This window comes from Pinus tabuliformis, chromosome 6 (assembly GCF_031772625.1).
Source record: "Pinus tabuliformis cultivar Carrire ecotype Pingquan chromosome 6, CPIR1, whole genome shotgun sequence".
Lineage (NCBI taxonomy): Eukaryota > Viridiplantae > Streptophyta > Pinopsida > Pinales > Pinaceae > Pinus > Pinus tabuliformis.
The window spans coordinates 979,679,434-979,700,981 of record NC_142292.1 but is presented as its reverse complement, the minus strand read 5'-3'; the positions used below and the strand labels follow the sequence as shown (position 1 = coordinate 979,700,981).

Sequence of the window (21,548 nt, the reverse complement as noted above, 5' to 3'; positions counted from 1 at the left end):
ACTATAGTAATCGTTCGAGTGCGATATAGCATTAGTTCTTAGACGCTGGCGAGGGTTATTCGGTCATTAGTCTAAAGTTTGGAAATGTGCTGTGCGGTGATGTGCGCACATAGCCAAAGTTCTATTCCGCCCTGAACCTTTGCCATCTTATTTGGCCTCTTCCCGAGGCGGAAGAGGCCCGAGCATAGGCTAAATTTCTATTTAGGCCCAGTTCATTCTGCTTGACCGTCAGCGGTCTGATGTTAATGCTAACATTAATTCGTCAATTCGTATGTCAATTCGTATTATCTGCAAACAGGCATATGCTAAGGTTTGATACGGTTTGATCTTAACAGGTGTTGTGCAGGTGATCTTAACAGGTGTTGTGCAGGTGATCTTAACAGGTGTTGTGCAGGTGTCCGTGCATTGCGGGAGGTGTCATGAACCACCGCCTACCCGCTCACCAGAGTCGGATCCCCAATATCAACACCTCTCTGCGCAAAACCCCCACTAGTTTCAGTTGTTGAAGCCGTTGAAGAACCAGTGGATTAACCACCATCAGCAATAGTAACAGAGGCAGATGCAAAGCCGATGCGCCCCTCCCCCGACTGGCATTATTCCCTTCCTAGCATTAATTCAACCATGTGTCTGTTGATGAATTGTTCCGAACTGTTAAGCCAATCTGAGTAGCCGAGTATCAAAGGCAAGCCAATTTGGGTAGCCCCGTTGAGTAGTATGCAGCATCAACTACCAGCATCGACTCCTGAGATCGACTAAGAATCCTGGCAAGGACTTGCATTCGAGCAAACACCAGAGGTAAGGACGAAAATTTCCAACAGGGAAGGCAATGGCAGGCCTGTTCTGATACCCACAAGCTGCATGCACAGTAAAATCACATCTATCATCATTGCTGAGGTCCACTGTAAAGGCTGTTTGTTAAACATTATATATTGTGGGTGGGCGGGGGGCCGGGGCATACCGATGCGTACGCAGGGAAGAAAAGAACAACTATAATCACCAACTCTTTCGCCATTACCATCACTGGGAGTGATCTGATTGTTGCTTATTGGGCTGAATCTGTAGCTCATGACCAGAACCAGCAAAACGCTGCATCCAAGGATTTTTGCAAGTAGCCAGTAAATGCCATCTACAACTACAGAAGACAGTGAACGAGAAGCAAGGGTTTTAAGATTCGCTTACCTCTCGTCTTTGCTACCCGGCCTGGCAGTGGATTGATGTCCTTCCATTCCCAACCCTGCACATGTGTGGCAGGAGTGGAGGATCAATAGTAACCGCTAGTTTATAGGGAAACCACGGTTGCTGACACTATATGTAATGTTATATAACAATATTATCATTTCCGGATGGAAGGCACTATTATGAATTTCTTTCAGCTGCCAAGATATTGGTGATACTGGTACAACAACACCAGATTTAACTCTTCAAACTAGAGTTGATGCACTTCCTAACTACAGGAGGCGAAAAGAAGCACAAGAAAATGTATTGGATGAGCAGGATGAAACGGAGAGAATTGATTACAGCTTTACCTTTGCTAAATCTCCTCCACTTCTTGTCGGAGTGCCTGTGACATGTAAGCATCCCAATCGATCTTAGTATCTGTTAAAAAATGAACGTCTGGGTTAAACTTAGACGCCGCTTCCATCTGGTTTTATTTTGACACCTCTTCCATCTGGTTTTATTTTGACATTGCTGCAGCTGATGACACCTTCGGGGCGGGAAGTGGGAGGCCGTTCCGTGGAGTACAAGTTGAGCGTCAAGAGCAAGCAAGACAACATCTGTCAAAATGCATGTAAGCGAAGTTGTTATTATAAATAATTGAAACTTACTTTTATATTATATATTAAATTGTTTATAAAATTTTGTTTTCCGCTTTTTCATATATTTTCATTGTTCGAGTGTTATAATGCTACTCCTTGCCTCCTTTCTCATAACAGGTTTACGCGCAATTTCTTCCCTTCTAAAAGGCCTCTTCCTCCTTTACTAAATCAGGTGTGGTTTCATCAATTTTCTGCACAAAATCCCTGAGGTTCTCTTAATTTTTTCGAGGGTTGGCTTATTGGGTGTGGTTTCATCAATTTTCTCCACAAAATCCCTGAGGTTCTCTTAATTTTTTCGAGGGTTGGCTTTTTATAGTGTTATATACGGTTAATATCAGGGAAGGGCCTTTGGATCTGAAGGTATTATGGGTCAGCAATCTCTGATATACAGTTTTGTCGCGAGGGTCAGTTTTCTGATCCAAATCTTCTCAGAAAATTCCAGCAGATGTCTATGCCTGGGGATGATGCAGATAAGTTGCATAAGATTTTCATAACTTCTCAGGCAAGTAACCCTTTTGTTCATTATTAATCTGATTTCTACATAAACTTATCTCTGCTTGAGCATTATTTTGTTCTAATCCGGTCGCTTGGGATATAGGTTGAGGTTTTACCTTCAATGGACCACGTATCTAGCACTGGTGCTGCATTCACTGGAACCTATTCTGCAGCAGGATTGGGTGACTTATGGATTGGGGTATCTCGTGCAGATGGTTCCAAGTGTGAAAGATGTTGGAATTATTTGCAGGTTGTTGGTTCCTTCGTAGACCATCCTACCCTTTGTGAACGATGTTACAAAGTGATAACTTTTGAAGCAACTCCCAATATTGTTGTGGCTGTCTAATTTTACCTCATTATCCACAGAAAATTTATTACAAATCTTGCCTGAAGTCCAGATCTTCTCTCACTAGTTATTGTGCTTTTATTTAAATATTCACCCAGATAACAAGCATTGTTCATATTAGTTGAACTAAATGAGTTAGAATGGTAGCATTAAGGTGTTAAAGCAATGCTTATATACTTAGATGTCAATTGCTAGTCAGCTGATTCAATATAGGACCTGGGTAACATATTAACTGGTGGTGCTCAATGGTCTAGCAGTTTTGGTGGCGAGAGATTCGATTAATGTTGTATTTGCATATTCCCACGATTAATAGTTACAGATAGGTACTTGTGCATATTCAACTAGAATTCGTTGGAGTTGCTAAAGCAAAGGAAAATCATGTGTCTAACCTCTACATCAGTCTGAAGAACACGATCAAGTCCCATTGAGTTTCAATATGGCATGGTGCTTGCGGAGTACACGAATTCAAAGGCAATTTTACAAGTATTGCTGCTCAGTAAGAAGAGCTTCATGTTTTGTCGATGGTTCAGTTTTCAAGGAAGCAGCAGGATTCGAACAGCGCCCTATGAGAGAATCGGTTCCCGGAGACAAGCCCTTCTCTGGCGTGACCTTTTATCTTGCAAACCATGATCTGTTCTTTTTCTTAGCTATCATTACTGTAACATTTGTCTTGGATAGAAATTCCAAGAAAGCATTATGAAAATCTGTTGTTCAAGGTTTTGGAAATGCTCTTGTTCTTGTAATAATTAGGCTCTCCTGTAAAAATGTTTTACTGGCAGCAACTTTGTTTGCACTATCAAAATACAAGCTAATTGAAATTGCTTCTTAGCAGCCATTTTTTATCAGAGCTTTTGAAAAGGAGTCAGAGCCATAATGGAGAGTGTACTCGGTCATATTCTGGCAGTATGAAATTGCAGTTTAGTCTTCAATAGATGTATATGTGCATCAATCAATAGATGTATATGTGCATCAAAAGTACCTGATTCAATAGCCAACAATAATTGTTAAGGGAATGAGTGCACAAACATTCATCTAGACAACAGGGTTTTCCAATATAAAGTGATCGGTATAGCTTTCTGTTGGTGTTACTACTTCGATACCATGGTTTATCTTGCTTGGGTTTAGTGGCTTTGTCTTCACTATGAGGTCCACTGCCTCAACTCTTTTTCAGATCTGGTTTTTAGAATTCTTTCATGATTTACATGTCAAGTCTTTTATATGGTCTGTATGTTTATGCTTTCTTTTTTACTTTTTCAAATCTGGTTTTTAGAATTCTTTCATGATTTACATGTCAAGTCTTTTATATGGTCTGTATGTTTATGCTTTCTTTTTTACTGAGTCTTTGCTGGGCTAACCCCTGGGTCTTTCCCTGGTCACAGATCAGCTTTGACCCTTAGCCATTTGGATGAAGTACCGAGTCAGCTCTGGCAACTTTGTTCAACAGAATCTCTGAAGACTTTTCTATGACTAATGTTATCATTTACATTAACATTGCTAGGATTCAGCTTATTGGTTAAACACGCTTGTCATCCATATTAATAGGAGAGATGTTTCCATAATAACTAGTGCTTTTCTTGATTACTGGATCGTGATTTAGCTAGTATGAACCAGGAGCTAGTAACTAAGGCTAATGAGTATCAAGCTCAGCATGTACAAGCATAACTATTACTGATCTACTTAGTATTAGCTAACAATGACTGTAATCATACACGTGGTACGTATTAATACAAGGCTTTACTTATCACTATCACTTACCTCGTATATGAAAAAGCTTAGCTTTTCTTGATTACTGGATCGTGATTTAGCTAGTATGAACCAGGAGCTAGTAACTAAGGCTAATGAGTATCAAGCTCAGCATGTACAAGCATAACTATTACTGATCTACTTAGTATTAGCTAACAATGACTGTAATCATACACGTGGTACGTATTAATACAAGGCTTTACTTATCACTATCACTTACCTCGTATATGAAAAAGCTTAGCTTTGTTATCATTACAGTATCTCTGTAATCAAGTATCCGCATCATACTAGTAACTCTGACTGTCCGGAATCAATCAGTACTTGCTCTTAATGGACTCTACTCTCTTGTTCATATCGTATTAATAGGGCGATACTAGTGAGTGAATATAGCCCATATGTATTGATTATTTAGAATACTATGATCACCTTTCTGTGTTTGTTACTTGTTACTAACCATGCTTTAAAGTTTATTCCATAAGTAGTGGGTACTTAGCTTCTCCATTGCTTGTACTTAGCTTACTTACTGTGATGTGCTTTACTTACTGTGATGTGCTTTGATTACAGATATGCTTATGATCTACTTTGTAGACTATGTTCAATATATACAATGTGCATGCTCTCCGGATCAACCAACGCATCTTCACAAACTCATGTGTTAACTTGATGCAGGGACTCGCTGCCTCGCAGCTGCCCTTGTTTAACTTATAAGTGATTATGATACCATCAATGATGGTGAGATAAAACTATGAATATTGATTTATTTGTAATATTAATTTTATATTTTACATATATAATTTTATTTTATATATATTAGGTTTTTTTACACTATTCTATAAAATGTGAGTGGCATTTTGATATGGTTAATATTGTTTTTTAGTTATGATGAAAAAAAAAAATTGCTTTTGGAACATATTAGCTAGATATTTATTTTAAACGGTTGTCATTTACCTTTTTTTCCCTCTATCTATTTATTCTTTGAATGATATTTGTATTGTTAATCTAATGTTGATTATGATTTCAATAATTTTGTAAATATATTTAATGGTTGAAATATCAAAACTAACATGATATTGAAAAGCATTAAAATACAATAAAACAACATTATTAGTTACTTTAATATAAATATTAACTCCTCGTAGTATAATCATAAATTTATGGTGATATGGCTTTTGAAAACTCTTGATGTTGAAGTAAAAATAAATTTAGATCTTGGATTGGGGATAGGGGAAGGGAGGCAATGAGTTAGTCAAGCTGACATTTTTTTATTATCATCATAGTGGGTTCAATCTATTTCTTTTAGAATTGAAGAGGTCTTAAGAGAAATTTTCAAAATCAAATCATAGATTAATGGAATGAGTTGTTTCTATATAATAGAATGGTCCATAAGCTTCAATTTTTTAAGGTTCCCACTTCAGTTTCAGTTGATGTCCATGTTTAAAGAACCTTACTATTAATGGAAATTATATAATGGAATTTACTTACATGATAGATACCATGGATAGATCCTTCTCATTCTAAGATCTTTATAGATGTGGGTTTGAAAAAGGAATTAAGATGATTATTAAAATTATTGAAGTAATATTAACTTTCAAGTTAATGTTTGAGAAGATTATCTTGAATTGTAATTAGTACCATGATTATGGGAAGTATGACAAGCATTAATAAGAAAGCAAAAGTAGTAATTATGCAACATGCTAAAGAATGGGAAGAAAGAAGTATCTAGTTACCTTAACAATGAAGACAAACAAACAAGCCAAATCAAAATCTAAAAAAAAAAGACTTTGTAAAAAAAGAAAACAATACATTTAAGGTATAGTAGAGGAAGGTTCCTACAAAAAACATAACACATTAAGAAATTGTGAGGAATAATAGCAAAGGGGACATGCTTCCTTATTTGAAACTCCAAATTAAGAAAAACAATAAATCAAGAGCAACTCCATCATTAAGGAATTTGAATCATAATTATTTTTCTTTTTCTTATGTTTTAATTGATATGCCCAATTACATGGCCAACAAGGTAGTTATCTATTAGTAATTGGCACTAGATTGGCAAACAAGACCATTATTTCAAACACTAGGGAAAAATTCATTCAATAAGGATGAAGGATTTATCAAATAAATGTGGAAGTGTATGGAGATAAATGGGTAGCTCAATTGGCAATGGTCGTTGAAATGAAGTATCACCGTACTAGAAGTATTGGGTTCAAATCTTGTGCTATCCCCCCCCCCCCCCCCGATCGGGGTGAGAAGGTGGACATGATGAAGATGTAGTCCTATCAAGCTTACAAAAAAATGGGGGGGTTGTTTGGTAATGTACTTGGAATAAATTTGCTAGCTACATTTCAACTCGTATTTTCAACTTATCTCCCTATGGGTTTACTCAAATTTCGAGTGGAAACACTCTTTGGATGCAAAATTTGATTCATCATCTAAGGAGTACCCATATTGCATACTTGCGATGTACCCTACTACATGAAAAATGAGAAATGCATTAAAAATAAATAAATGGTTGCAATCACGTTTTTTAATGTATTTCTTATTTTTCATGTAGCAGGGTCCATCTAAAGTATGCAACATGGGTACTCCTGGGATGAGAAATTAAATTTTGCATCCAACGAGTACTCCCGCTTAAAATTTGAGTAAAACCTTAGGGAGATAAGTTTAAAAAGTAGTTTTATTATTTTATTATTTTTATTATTTTTACTTTTTTACTCCAAAAATGGTGAATCATCCCCCATGGTTGACATAATCATCTTGAATCCTATTGGTTCTTATAAAGTTTATTTTGGTTGTACATTTTTCTTAGGAGGCCCATTTTAGACCTCAAAATTCCCCTAATGATGGGAGATAGACTCTAGAACATGTGCAAGGTATAGATATCGTTCTTCCTCTCAAATATAGACACATGAGAGAACAATAACTTATTTTTGGTGGGTTTGGAATCTCCACCATATGATATAATTTTCTTGGTATTAAGATACATGGAGTTTTTTCTTGGGTAAAGTAGCATGAAATGAGAGAACCTCATGGTTAAAATGTAAGGCTTCTTCAAAATATCATGAATAATTTAATGTAAGGGTCAACAACATGCTTGGTATTTAGATATATATTTTATATCTCATTGACCTTCGCTTCAAAATCTTTATCTTGTCCTTGCTTGAATTAACCTACCTATAATGCAATATATATACTACCATAGTATGACCCTCTTGGGCTGGGTTTTTAAGGTATTCCAAAACATGTGCATGAAACAAGAAATAATGTATGCCACTTTGTAGGGTATGTAAATTTTCATCATTGAGAAATACTTTTGGAAGAATAGTTATTTGAAAATTAATTGGAGAGTTAAATCCTATTTCTTTTTGAAGCATCACAACAAATTATGAGAGTAGCTAAGTCCCTACAAAGCCTTTGCCATGCACATGGATAATGTAGTTGGTGAATAATTTAAAAGGAATTCACTCTTTACCTTATTACAAGAAGTAATGCACTGAACTATTTAAGAAATCTACCATAGATGACGTGTCCATGGATATTAAGAAATATAAGGGTTATGTGGTGCTCCTTTTGTTATTTAATAAATTTCATAGAAGCTTTGGAAGGCCTTATAATGGCCCTTAATAGAGTCATAATGATCCCCTATGAACTTGGGAAAGTATCTTACAATGAAAGGAGGTACATGACTCCATAAGACTCAAATGCACAAGTGATAAGGAGATATCCAAAACATTGAGAACATGAAATTGATTTTCTATGGGGATAAGAGAAACTTACTAATATGCTTTAAGTCAATATAAGTTCCCTTTTATAGATTTGTAAGGATTCAGTGAGAAGTTGGTTTAAGAACCAATTCCATATCTCAATTATGAGAAACTAGAAGACACAAATGTGAAAATTTCACTATTGAAATTTTATTGCAACAACTGGAATTAATTCTTATAATTTTAAATAAATTATGCAGTTTATTGTTATGGCAACAATGAATTAATCACACTACAATCCTCACAAATAAAATTATAGTGAAAAATAAACTAGAAATTGAAAAAATATTGGTGCACACATGTTGGTCAAAGTTGTCATTAATGTCAATGTAGTGATGCATTGTTGAAGCATGTCTCTAACTTGGTTAAACTCTAACAATTATTATACAAACCTTAAACCCTAGTTTATGCCCTAATCCTGGCACAAAACCCTAGGATGACCTAAGTATGGAATATATAACTAAGTGAAACCCTAGGTATGTTAAATGCAAGCCATGACCCTAATATGAAAAAAACTATTCCTTGATGCAAACCCTAGACTTTATTAAAACCCTAATTCAAGCAACCATATACCTTATCTTGGATATCTTATGCATGAATACCAAAACCCTAGCTATATATCCTTATAATGTAATGACAACCTAGATTGTATGATGCCTTTGTTATATATGCCAAACAATGAAGAATGTGCAAATCTTAAAATCCTAATACCTATATGAAGTTTATATGTAAGCCCTATGTACATGATACCCTAACTCTGAGAAAGGAACCATAAACTATAAATTCTAACACCTTATGCATTATTGAATACATTGAACTAATAAAATTATATAATTATGATTCCCTTGCTTTATTAAAGCAAACCCTATAACCTAATCCTAATGGCTCATAATTTAGTGAAACCCTAGCTGCTTGATAATTTCTTGATCCTCTAATATTAATCCCTGAATTACTATACCATTACTCCATAAAAATTCCTAAAGCCCTAACCTTACAACCAAGTTGTGATCTTAAAAAGCTAAGCCTATACTAAACCCTCCACAAGTTTTTTTTATTGCACAGTTGATCATCATTTAATTAAAATAAAATAGCACGTTTAGGTTAGCTTCCTTACTATTGGTCGACTCAAATTCCCCAACAGTCATGTCCTTTCCAACATTCAAACAACTATACATTGCAAGCTAAACTCGTCATTTCAGAACGGGAACTCAGTCAAGAATTCGGTAAAGCACAATGAGAGGTTTCGGTTTTGAAGCAAGGAGAAAATAAGAAGGACAAATATAAAATATTATTCTTTGGACAAATTTTGGATGACTTCTGGACTACATCACCGTCTTGTGAAAGATTAGTTGGACCATAGATTTGTGGACCTGTGACAAAGACACTTACTCTTTCAAGCTTGGATTTCTTTGTAGATTTATAGTTTTCGGTCCTATTGTAGGCTTGGAATAGATCACAAAAAAGTGCAGAAGTTTGGTCCTATTGTAGGCTTGGAATAGATCACAAAAAGGTGCAGAAGTTCGGTCTTGAAAAGTGCAGAAGTTATGTCTTATTGTAGACTTTGTACATACCACAAACAATGCAGACCTCGACCCTTTTTTTGATGCATCCTTAAGGTATAGTGTGGCATTGTACATCACTTCAAGTGGTCATATCTAAGGAAAATTTTGAAGGCATTTTTGGGACATTCCTTAATCAGTATTGAAGCCATCACTGTTGAAGTTGGTTGAAGACCTTTTTGGAGCACTTTTGAATTATTTTTTGAAATCTATCCCTTGGACCTTTGAGTATCATCTTGAAGCATTGCTGGGCCTTACAGAAGACATTAATGAAGTCCCTTTGAAGCGTTGTTGAAGACATTTTGGACCAAATCTTGGTGAAACTTTCAAACAATCATCTCTGAGATCTTTTCATGAGACCTTGAGTAGTCACCTTTGTTGTCTTGAAGACTTGAACTTGTTACCATATTAAATATCAGTTTTGTTGGGGTAAAAAATTGTTAAATACTTTTTTAGAAGCTGACTTGGAGATATTAATGGAGACCTCATAATGCATTTATGGAAGTCCTCATGATGTGACCTTGAAGAATATTGTTTAGGTGGCATGAAGAGTTGTGGAGACACCTTTTGAGAATCATAAAGTTCTCATTGATGAGATAAGCAAGGGAATTTGTTGAAGGTCAATTTAAAGATATTGTCAAGGCTTGTTGCAAAAGTTTTTGAGAGGCCTTGGAGAACAATTCAACCTACATTGAAGAGTTGAAGTAGATTGATAGGGTTGGTTCCCTCAGGGATAGGTGTCCTCAAAAATATCAGGTTGGAGCTTATGCCAAAAAAGAGGGTTGGTGCCCTAGAGGATAAGAGTCCTCAAGAAGATAAGATTAGATCCTTGTGGAATATAAGGGTGGAGCCCTAGAGGTTGGAGCCTCGTGAAGTCCAAGTTAGTGCTTGGAAAAGTACAGGATGGAGCCTAGCAGATTGAAAGATTGGTGTCTTCATCTAGGGTTGGAGCCCTAAACATTATTATACTTTATTTATTGTAAATAATATGATTGAGTCCTCGTTATTTCTAATTAATAAAATTATTATTCTCTATTTTTCATTTTGTGTTATGTTTATAAGTGATCTAAACTGGTAAAGTAACAATTGTAAAAGAAATATTGATTCACTCCCCCTCCCCCCTCTCAATATTTCCAACAATCGGTATCAGAGCCAATACCTTCACTCACAGCCTAACATCTAGAAGTTAGGTCCTTAGAACACAAATGGAAATGTCAAGGAATAAAATCTCCAAACCTTCTAAATATGTCTCTTCCTCAATCAAAAATTTAGATGAAAATTAGGTAGTCAAATCCCCCATGTTGAATGGAAAAAGTTTTGACTAAGGGTGGAATGAAATTATTTTTTATGGCTCAAGGTTTTGAAGTTTGGGAATCAGTGATTAATAGAAGAATGATGGAAGAAGATTCTAAGGAACATAATGCAATAGTGATAAAGGAAACCTTGAGTGGCATACCCGATCCTATAAAAGTAAAAATGGAGAAATGTACATCAGCGAAAGAGATTTGGGAGAAACTTCAAGATCTTCATTCAAAAGGATTTTTTCTCATAACCCCAAATCATGAAATCCAAGAGCACGAGGATAATTCAGAACCAGAAAAGATGGTCGAAAGCAAAGTTGAAGACACCAAGAGCAAGGATGACCTAGAAGAAAAAGAAAACCTCAAAGAAGGTCTCAAGGCAAAACTTGTAGCTACTCTAGAAGACATAATCATATTGAATAAGGAAAATGAAGAACTCAAGAAGCAGGTACAAGATGTTCATCATTACCTTGAAAAAAATAATAAGGAAGTTATTCTTTTAAAGCATGAAGCAATAGAAAAGGATGAGGATCTCACCAACCTTAAGGCAGAATTGCATTAGTTTGAGAAAAGGCATAATGAAGAAATCATCTTTGTTGGCTTATAGGAGCCTGACCCAGGTTCAGAGATGATTTAGCCAAAAAAATCCTGGTACTAGTGGCCCTTTCAGCAACAGTCTGCGGAGCACAGACTGAGGTCTCACCCGAAGTAGTATGGGAGGGTGCTAGAACTAGGTTTCCGCACCCTAGAGATGTCTAATGGTTTTTCGGTGGTCCGCAGTTTGACCCTGTACGCACGTCGCTACGCGCATCTATTGGTCCCTCACAGCCTGTGATGCTGCCTTCGTGCAGCCCTGCTCGAGGCGCGATCTGTGTTATTACCCAAGCTCCTTACTATTAACCTGATATTATTCGATTACTTAACTTATCTGTATGAGCCCAATTATACTTAACAGTGTTCAGCATTCAGATAAGTGCGCACGATAAACAAAATAATACAAATGCATAGAAAGTAATACAAAAGTAGATACACAGTATTTGAAATCAAACTTCTCTTTATTATTCTTCTTCTTAGTTTATAGACTTGACTTTGCCTTGCGCACTCAGCCGTAGGGGTCCGTGCACTCAACTGTGGACTCTACTAGGCCTCTGCGCACTCAGCTGCAGAGCCTCTTCCTACTACTATGACCCAAGACACTTAGACTTCTTCTCTATGCTCGCTACCTTCTAGACTCCATTCGTTTTCATCTATCCCTAATTATCTTTACAACTTAGAGCCTCGCTCTATTTATACAATCCCGTGGTCTGCAGACCATGGGTAGGCCGACATTACATTACAAAAATTAGGGTGGACAAGCCTATGACTCAACATACATTTCGCACTCCGCACCCGCAATTCGTGGAGTCTTACAACATTATTTGACCAAAACTTGGGCTTTGAGCCCCAAAACATGTTTTGGGGGGATTCCATGCCCAACAAGCCCCCAACACAAACATCGTGACTCACTCTCGAGTCACTCTATCAATGCAGTGATCTTGGCGCGAAGTCCCTCCAACTGATCCCAAACGGCCTGAATGTCTGCAGCGCACTGCACTACTGCCTGTTAAACCTGTTGCATTCTTGCTTCTGAACCCTCTGTGTCTGAATTGTGTCTGTACCTTTGTACCGACATCTGCTACATATGGTTATAGTCCCGCACCCTTATCCGGCTCCTTGGGTTGTGAAGACTGTGCTTTGGACGGTTAGTCAAATAGTCGGCCCACCCGTGTAGGGTTTCAAGCGACTGTTGTTTACTTTGCCTGGGAAGGGTTCTCCATTTAGTTTGACTAGCTGGATCGCGCCTCCATCTGTGACCTCCTTAACCACATATGGTCCCAGCTAGTGCATTCTGAATTTTCCCAAAAAATTTTCAAACTTACTGTCATACAGCAGCACTAAGTCATTTACCTTGAAGGTGCACAACTTGATATGGCAGTCGTGTCAGGCCTTTTCACGTTGCTTTTGTACCTGCTGATGAAATCCAGCCAGAAACCGTTCTTCCTCGAGTTCTTCTAATTGCGCGAGCCTTTCTTCTAGAGCTTCGCGGTCCATCATGCCTGTGAGCACTACTATTCGCAGACTAGGTATAATGTATTCCATCGGCATGACAGCCTCTGTGACATAGACTAATCGGAAAGGTGTTTGTCCTGTCAATTTCTTGCACGTTGTCCTGTAAGCCCATAGTATGGTAGGTACACGCAGGTCCTAGTCATTTCGTTGTGCGTTACACACTTTGGTCAATGCAGTCTCCAATATTTTGTTGAATGCCTCTACTGTCCCATTAGCTTGTGGGTGGTACGGTGTACTTTTCTGATGATACACTTGGAACTCTTCTGTGAGCACACTGATGGTTTCATTCAGGAAATGTGTTCCGCGATCACTCATTAAGATTTTTGGACAGCCAAATCGGGTCAACATGTTTTCGAACAAAAACTTCGCAGCTGTAGCGGCTGTGCAGTCTTTGACCAGCTACGCTTCCACCCATCGTGTTAGGTACTCCGTCGCGGTGATGATGTAGTGCACACCCGTCTTTCCCTGAGGTTTGATCAGTCCCACAAAGTTGATTTCCCATTTTTCAAACAGCTGCAGTGTCATTTGTGGATTTAATGGCATCTCGTCCCTCCGTGATGGTTTTCCAATCCTTTGACATATATCACAGGCCTTATAGTGCGCTTTTGAATCCTAGTGCAGGGTTGGCCACCATAACCCTGCGCGAAGAATCTTCTGTGTGGTCGCGCGTCCTGCATAGTGTCCTCCTGCAGCGCCCCCATGTGCTTCCGCAAGGATCTAGCCTCATTCAAATTCAGGTACGTATCTTCGCAATATCTCATCATTGCCCATTTTGTATAGGTGCCCCGCAATGACAGAAAAGTTCGTCGCATGCACCACCAATTCCTTTTTCTGTTGGACTGAGTATTCCTTCGGCGCAGTCCCTGTTGTCAGAAAATGGATTATATCTTCGAAGTGTCTATCCGTGACGCGCACTGCAAAGAGTTGTGCATCAAGTAGTCCCTCCTCCAAATTCGTGGGTTCCTCGCCCATCTCAATTCGTGACAAGTGATATGGTCCTGCGTTCAGGCGTCCTGACTTGACTATGACCTCAAAATCATATTCTTGGAACAGTAAGAGCCATATGCATATGCGCCCCCCCAACACAGGCTTATTCACCAGGTATTTCAATGCAGAATGGTCGGTATACATCTTGAAATGTCCTCCGAGTAAATAGTGTCGGTATTTTTGGAGCGCATACACCATCGCTAACCCCTCGCACTCGGTAGTGGAATAGTTCTTTTATGCTTTGGACAACCTTCGACTTGCAAACGCGATCGGGTGATCCACGCCCTCCGCGCTCTCCTGGGTGAGTACTGCTCCTAGCGCAATACAGGACGCATCAACATGTAAATGAAATTCCACATCCCATTTTGGGAAGACTAGGATTGGAGCGGAGGCTAGTTCCCCCTTCAAGTCATCCAAACTCTTCATGCAATCATAATTCCAGCAATATGTAACATCCTTTTTCAATAGCTTTTCCATCAGCGTTGTTATTTGGGCATAACTTTTGATGAACTTCCTATAGTATCCGGTGTGTCCCAACGTAGCACGTAGTTGTTTAACACTTCACGGTGCTTCCAAGTTTAGAATAACGGCAATCTTCGCAGGTTCCACCATCAATTCTTGTTTACAGACCACATATCCTAGCAGGTTTCCAAAGGGGACGAGGAATGTGCACTTCTTAAGGTTCAGCGCAATCTAGTGTCGGCGGCAAGTATCCAGCATCAAGCGTAAGCTTGCTACATGGTGCTTAACTAATCCAAAGACATTCCAATCATCCAGATAGACCTATAAGAACTTGTGGATGTATTCTTTGAATGCAGCCACAACAATGTGCGAAAAGATGGCTGGTGCGTTCTTCAGTCCAAACGGCATAACGGTGTATTGAAAACAGCCCCATTCTGTTGTGAAGGTCGTTTTTCTCCTGTCTTCTGGCATGATCTTGATCTAATGGTACCCTGAGAACCCATCCATGAATGAGTATGCTTCCTGACTGCCAACATTCTCCAGTACTTCATCTGTGAATGGTGTCGGGAATGGATCGTGTACACAAGCGTCGTTCAGCTTCTTGAGGTCCACACATATTCTTATTTTGCCCTTCTACTTTTTATCATGTACTACCATATGACTCACCCAGTCGGATTCTTCCATTAGTTTAATAATTCCAGCTGCGAGCATTTTGTCTAATTCGTAGTGAACCTTTTCTTTATACTTTGGATTCAAGCAGTAAGGTCGCTTCTTGGCTGGCTTCGCGTCGAGTTTCAAGGTGATCTTCATCATCCCTAAGTCGCCAACGATCCCTTGTAAGTCTGTAATTTTGGTCAAGAACAAGTCTTGGTATTCGCGGAGTAACTCAGTGACCTTATCCACCATGGCATCGTCCCAATAATCCCCAAGCATTGCCTACTTTGGCTCCTCCTCCATTCGAATGTTTACCTGCTTTGTTTTTAGTGGCGCGGTGATGTCAAGATCCTCAATTGATAGTCCTCGAATCTCGCGACAGCGTTCTATTTTTGGAATGTTAATATTTAGTGGGTCCTCATCATCCTCTGAAACATTTACGTTGTAACACTCTAGCGCGCAACTCAGCTGTGTCACCCATTCTGGCTAAAGTACTTCCATTGGCTCCTGGGGTATTTTGAAGATAGCTGCTTTTACTGCCTGTAGTGCATCGTCAACAGTATCCCACCAACGATCTTCAAACGTGAAAGTTAACAGAAATCCCTCGCACAAGACATCCCATTTGCTCGTACCATGGTGGAGCTCTGTCTCAGTATACTAATTCATGGGTATGACATCCAGGGTATGATAGAATAAATGTACCCATTTAGGCTGTGGCTCTTCCCCGTAGACCTTGGTCCATTTCACAAGGTGTGTACATGGATCATCTCATCCGTCATATTTGTCTACTAGCCGTATCTGCAGTTTCCCAAATCATAGGCGCATCATCCTTCTACATCTGCACTAGTCCTCAAAACTTCTTTGATGTGTACCCCACCACCTTGCGGGTGTTGCGCGCAGTGCCCATTTCAGAGCATCGAACCGTTGTTGTTCTGGTACTGCGCTTTCAAATTTGTTCAGGAATTCATCCACCGCTGTCAACCCGTCATACATAGGTAGATCCCTTACCTCTGTTGTCACGCAGCGCAATGATCTGACCATCATGTTGCAATTAAGCGTGGTTACTTCGTGTAGTTGATTCTACCATCATTTTATTTCTTCATCTGAATCCGAAGTGCAGGAGCTTTCACGCTCCCACGAAATCCTACCATCTACAGTCGGGTTCACCCAATCATGTTCTCGCGCAATTATGTTATAGATGCAATCAAGATCGTCATCACTATCATCGTCACGTACCGGTTCAGTGTATCACGCTCCTTTGGCTAGATCTACTAGTACTACTACGCGTAGTGACTTTTTCTCAAAAATAATTTTGGGCTTCTTCAGATTTATGACTCCGTTCATATCGATGGCCCAGTTTATTCCTAGTAGCGCGAGATATGGATTATTGTCATCGACAATCTCTATTACTCAAAAATCTGCTAGCGCACTCGCACCTTCGATATCCACCATTACCCCTTACAATCTTCCCATGGGCAAGATCTTCTATTGGTTCGCTATTCACAATTAAATAGGAGACCATTGTAGTGCAGGTCTGCCCATGCGTTCCCATGTTTGTTTTGGCAGTACATTCGCATCCAATCCAAGATCCAGGATTACCTGATCCATTTCATACTCGTCGATTTTCACATTCAACCTCATTTCCCTTCCTATGTGCAACGCATGCTTTCCAAGTTTCCTGACCACGTGTAGTTCTCCTAACCCCGCGCACCTAGTGATAAGTCCCTGTTGTTCTTTTACTACCTTTTTGTCACGTAGAAGTTTCGTGCATGTCTCCAGAAAGGTAGTGAGCATCGAAGGATCCATCCTTGGTTCTAGTTGATCCTTACTACCTGAAGTGGAGGTCTCCATGAAGCTCTTCTTAGCTTCCATGAATGTCTCCTTCGCGCGTTCTAAATCAAATTCGGGTTCCTTTGTAGGAGCCTTGCAAACCCATGCACTTTCTTCTGACTTCTTACCTTTATCATCGTCATTGGTCATACCGCTCCTGAGCACTATGTTTACATTCGGGTCTTCTTCTCGCGGCTCAGACCTCATCATATGCAAATTCTGAGTCAGAGGAGGCTGGAGGACACCTTTTTCACGCAGCCTCGCTATCAATGTAGGGAAGTCTTCTGCCTCATGATCAAATTGAGTACAGTACAAACTTGATGTCCTTATTGGGTTTGTACAATCGCAGGCATAGTGCCCTGGCCCTCCGCAATTGTAACAAATTATTTGTCTGTGACCCCTTCCTGGTCCCATTCCACCTTAACCTCGTCTGCGCCCCTAAAATCCAACGCGCGCCATTCCTGTATTTGGGTCAAGGGCTCGCGTTTCAGTCTGCACCCTATAGGCAAGATCTAATCCATCATTAGTTCGTAGCTTCTATAGGTGCGTTCATCATGGCCTACCGACCTGCAGAAATTACAAAACAATTGTTGGGTCGTCTGTGTATACTTCTGCAATACATGACAATTATCCGTAGTGCGTTTTCCTCCTATCTAACAGATCCCACACCATAGTGCAAGCGTCACGCTAGGTCTTGCTTGTGCCTCAAGTCTTAACAGCATCGGCCCTCCTCCCACCAAGTAATTCATGAACACTAGATAGTGGTCCTTGTCATGCCCCTGGCCTTTGCATTTTATGCACCATACCTCCTCGTGCACCTCTGGCCGAGGTGTCCTATCCTGTTTCAAACTCTGCATCTCCAGACACAGATTTTGCAATTGCGCGTGGATTTGTTGGACTCCCAAACTAGGGTCTTGTATAGGGGTCTCATGCAATCTCATTTCCATCTCCAAAGCTTCGGCCTGGGTGGAAAGCTTTTGTTGTGACAGCGTCATCCTTAAATGTGGTGTTAGTGATGCTACAAACCATGCGTGGTGTTGTCCATCCGTCAAAGTCATGTTGGCTTCACGAATCATACTCTTCAGTCTTTGGTCTAGATCCCAGGGGTTCTTGCCCATGAGCATCGCAATCTCCTTAAACCTGATAATTGATTTTGTCTCCAACTTTGGCCTACTAAATTCCCTATTCAACGCGTTTTGGATTTCTGCGATTCCTGCGTTTGGATGGTCATTAGAATGCTTGATATACCATGTTAATGCGTGATCCTGCAACGCACTTACCAGCGTAGCCTTCTTGATATTTTCATCCACGACGCCTTGTGCTTCCCTTACCACCCTTACCACGAACCAAACTTGGTCCGGATCTTCATTCCCTACTCCTCTGAATACCGGTAGTTTGATCGCACTCGCCATACTGAACTGTGGTGGGGGCGGAGGTTGGGTGGGTGGAGATGGAGGTGAAGAGGGTGAGACGGGTGGCAGTGGAGGTGGAGGTGGAGATGGTAAGTGCGGAATTCGCTGCCTTATCAGACTGACCACGCTTCTCGAAGAAACTTTCGTGAGCTCTTCCTCACTTTCCCACGAGGGTGAAATTAAGGGACTAGTTTCTAATTCTTCACTACCTCCGCTTCTGTAGATCTTCCCACTTCGCGTAGTCCCAAACATTAATTTATTCACATAACCCGCTTTTCACACAATAATATCTTAATCCAAGTGTTCAAAGATTTAATATACTTACCTCGCGGTCCTTTGAGGAATCATTGCTCCGCCTCACTGTAGCTGATGGTCGTATCTACCGTGAACTCAGTGATAAATCCTCCTATAATTTGATCGAGCCAATGGTCCACAGCTCGCGTGATCTTATCTCCTGACGCTTCTAGTCTGCGCACTAATTCCGGAGTCCAAACGATTGGTTTTTCGAGCCTACGCCTTCCTTTAATGTCTGCTAGCTTCTCGATCCACTCATATAGCTCAGAAGGAATGGATGCAAATAAAATTTCGTGGATTTCCGTATATAAGTAGCGCTCCAACCACTGTTCCTTAGATACTCGTAGATTCCCGTTTTCTTGCACCGCGAACTCGTGAATCTTCTTGTCCAACCACCCTTCAATTTCTTTCTTTATTGGATTCCATTGACACGACATCGGACATCCCTTATGCAGATCCCAGTCCCGGCAACGGAACCATTTGTTGGCTTATAGGGGCCTAACCCAAGTTCAGAGATGATTTAGCCAAACAAATCTCGGTGCTACTAGCTCTTTAGACAACAGTCCACGGAGTGTGAACTAAGATCTCACCCGAAGTAGTATGGGAGGGTGCTAGAACTAGGTTTCTGCACCCTAGAGATGTCTAATGGTTTTTCAGTGGCTCGCGCTTTGACCATGCACGTATGTCGCTACGTGCATCTATTGGTCCCTCGCAGCCTGCGATGCTGCCTTTGCGCAGCCCTGCTTGAGGCATGATCCGTGTTATTACCCAAGTTCCTTACTATTAACCCGATATTATCCGATTACTTAACTTATCTGTATGAGCCCAATTATACTTAACAGTGTTCAGTATTCATATAAGTGTGCGCAATAAACAAAACAGTATAAATGCATAGAAAGTAATACAAAAGCAGATACACAGTATTTGGAATCAAACTTCTCTTTATTATTCTTCTTCTTGGGTTACAGACTCGACTCTGCCCTGCGCACTCAGCTGCAGGGGTCCGCGCACTCAATTGCGGACTCTACTAGGCCTCTGCACACTCAACTACAAAGCCTCTTCCTACTACTATGACCCAAGACACTTAGACTTCTTCTCTATGCTCGCTATCTTCTAGACTCCATTCATTTTCATCTATCCCTAATTATCTTTACAACTTAGAGCCTCGCTCTATTTATACAATCCCATGGTCCGCAGACCATGGGTAGGCCGACAGTACATTACAAAACTTAGGGCGGACAACCCTATGACTCAACATGCATTTTGTGCTCCATGCCCACAATTTGCGGAATCTTACAACATTATTTGACCAAAACTTGGGCTTTGAGCCCCAAAACATGTTGTAGGGGGATTCCATGCCCAATAATCTCCATGACAAGTCAATTAGAAGAATAAAAAAAATGGAAGATAATCTGTCAAATCATCTTGGACAAAGACTTGAGGAATTGAACATATTTGAAGTAGAAATTGATCAATATAATAAAGAAGTCTACCTCCTTAAAGCTCAACTAGAAGAAGCGAATAAACAAGTACAAGGAGTTCCAAATGTAGGAAGATTTAGTCCTCCTGGAAGGACAAATTAATGAAGCAGAAAAGGAAAGGAATGCCATGGCATACCAACTTGAATAAAAAGATGAAGAAATATTCAAATTGAAATCAAATTTCACCTCTCTTAAGGCCCAAACATTTGAAGCAACAAGGATGAGGGAAGAAATGGAGAACCAACTAGCAAAGAGGGATGAATAATGTGAGAAGATGAAGGAAGAAATTATTACCCTAAGAAAAGAAGTTGATCGGATGAATAAGAATCTAAAGAGTTCACAAACCTTGGATGACATCCTAAGTCATTAAAGATCCCTCCTTGATAAATATGGTCTTGGTTATGCAGGTGAGCCCTCTAGCAAAATTAATGCAAACCCTAATGCACCAAATAACAAGGATGTGGAGAAGCATAAAAGTGATGATAACACCCCCAGTTATAGTAGAAGCAAGGAGAAGAGTCAAGATAACATTTGAAGAAACCCTACTCCAAAAATATATGCAAATGGTGTCAAGAATGCAAGAGGAAATAAATATGATCAAAGGACCATAAGGAAAATTTACTTTAGAAGTACATCAAGGAAATCTCCATCTTCTAGGTACCAAAGTATATTTTTTGGTTATTGTTACTCTTGTACAAATTGTGGGCACATGGAAAATGATTGTAGGGCATACAATAAGGACACATATAATAGCCCTTATCAGTCTCCTAGAAGTAAATTTGCTAGAATAAATCATGCCTCCTCATTTATCGAATGCTACAAATGTCATAATATTAGTCATATGGCTCATAATTGTAATCTGAAATGGGTCCCTGAACAAACTAAATTCATAACAACTAAGCATGAAAAGATAGACAAGTTTGGAGAAGGAAGCATGTTGAACCAAAATGATATCATATGGAATGTGTGTAAAATGCTCAAAACATCAATATATGTTATTAATTAGATGCAAACACCATAGGCAAATATGATATTCCAAGTTTTGATGATGAGATTTTGCCTACTAAGAAAAAGATCATGCAGATTGTTAGGGGGGTCTTATGACATTTGATTACTCTTGATGCACCCCTTGATGAGTCACATATGGACAATCATTCCATGAGACACATGGATATCTCTCTCTTGATGACTATAATGAATCACCTCTTAGAAATTTTGTAGAAAATATTGACAAGTTGGTCTCTTCTACTATCATCTATCTCAAGGAGCATGAAAATCTTAGGGGAAGAAAAGCATG

At 39.6% G+C, this 21,548-nt stretch overlaps 1 long non-coding RNA gene across 2 annotated transcripts; it reads left to right on the top strand.

Moving 5' to 3' along the window:
* The first annotated feature begins 482 nt into the window (after positions 1-482).
* Positions 483-3,431, top strand: LOC149262273 (uncharacterized). 2 transcript variants are annotated; one of them, XR_016249127.1, is made up of 4 exons: positions 483-1,570; positions 1,696-1,789; positions 1,935-1,989; positions 2,416-3,428. It is a non-coding gene; the product is annotated as an uncharacterized LOC149262273 (long non-coding RNA). The 2 variants fall into 2 exon arrangements; XR_016249125.1 differs by having other exon boundaries at positions 1,935-3,431.
* The last annotated feature ends 18,117 nt before the right edge of the window (positions 3,432-21,548 follow it).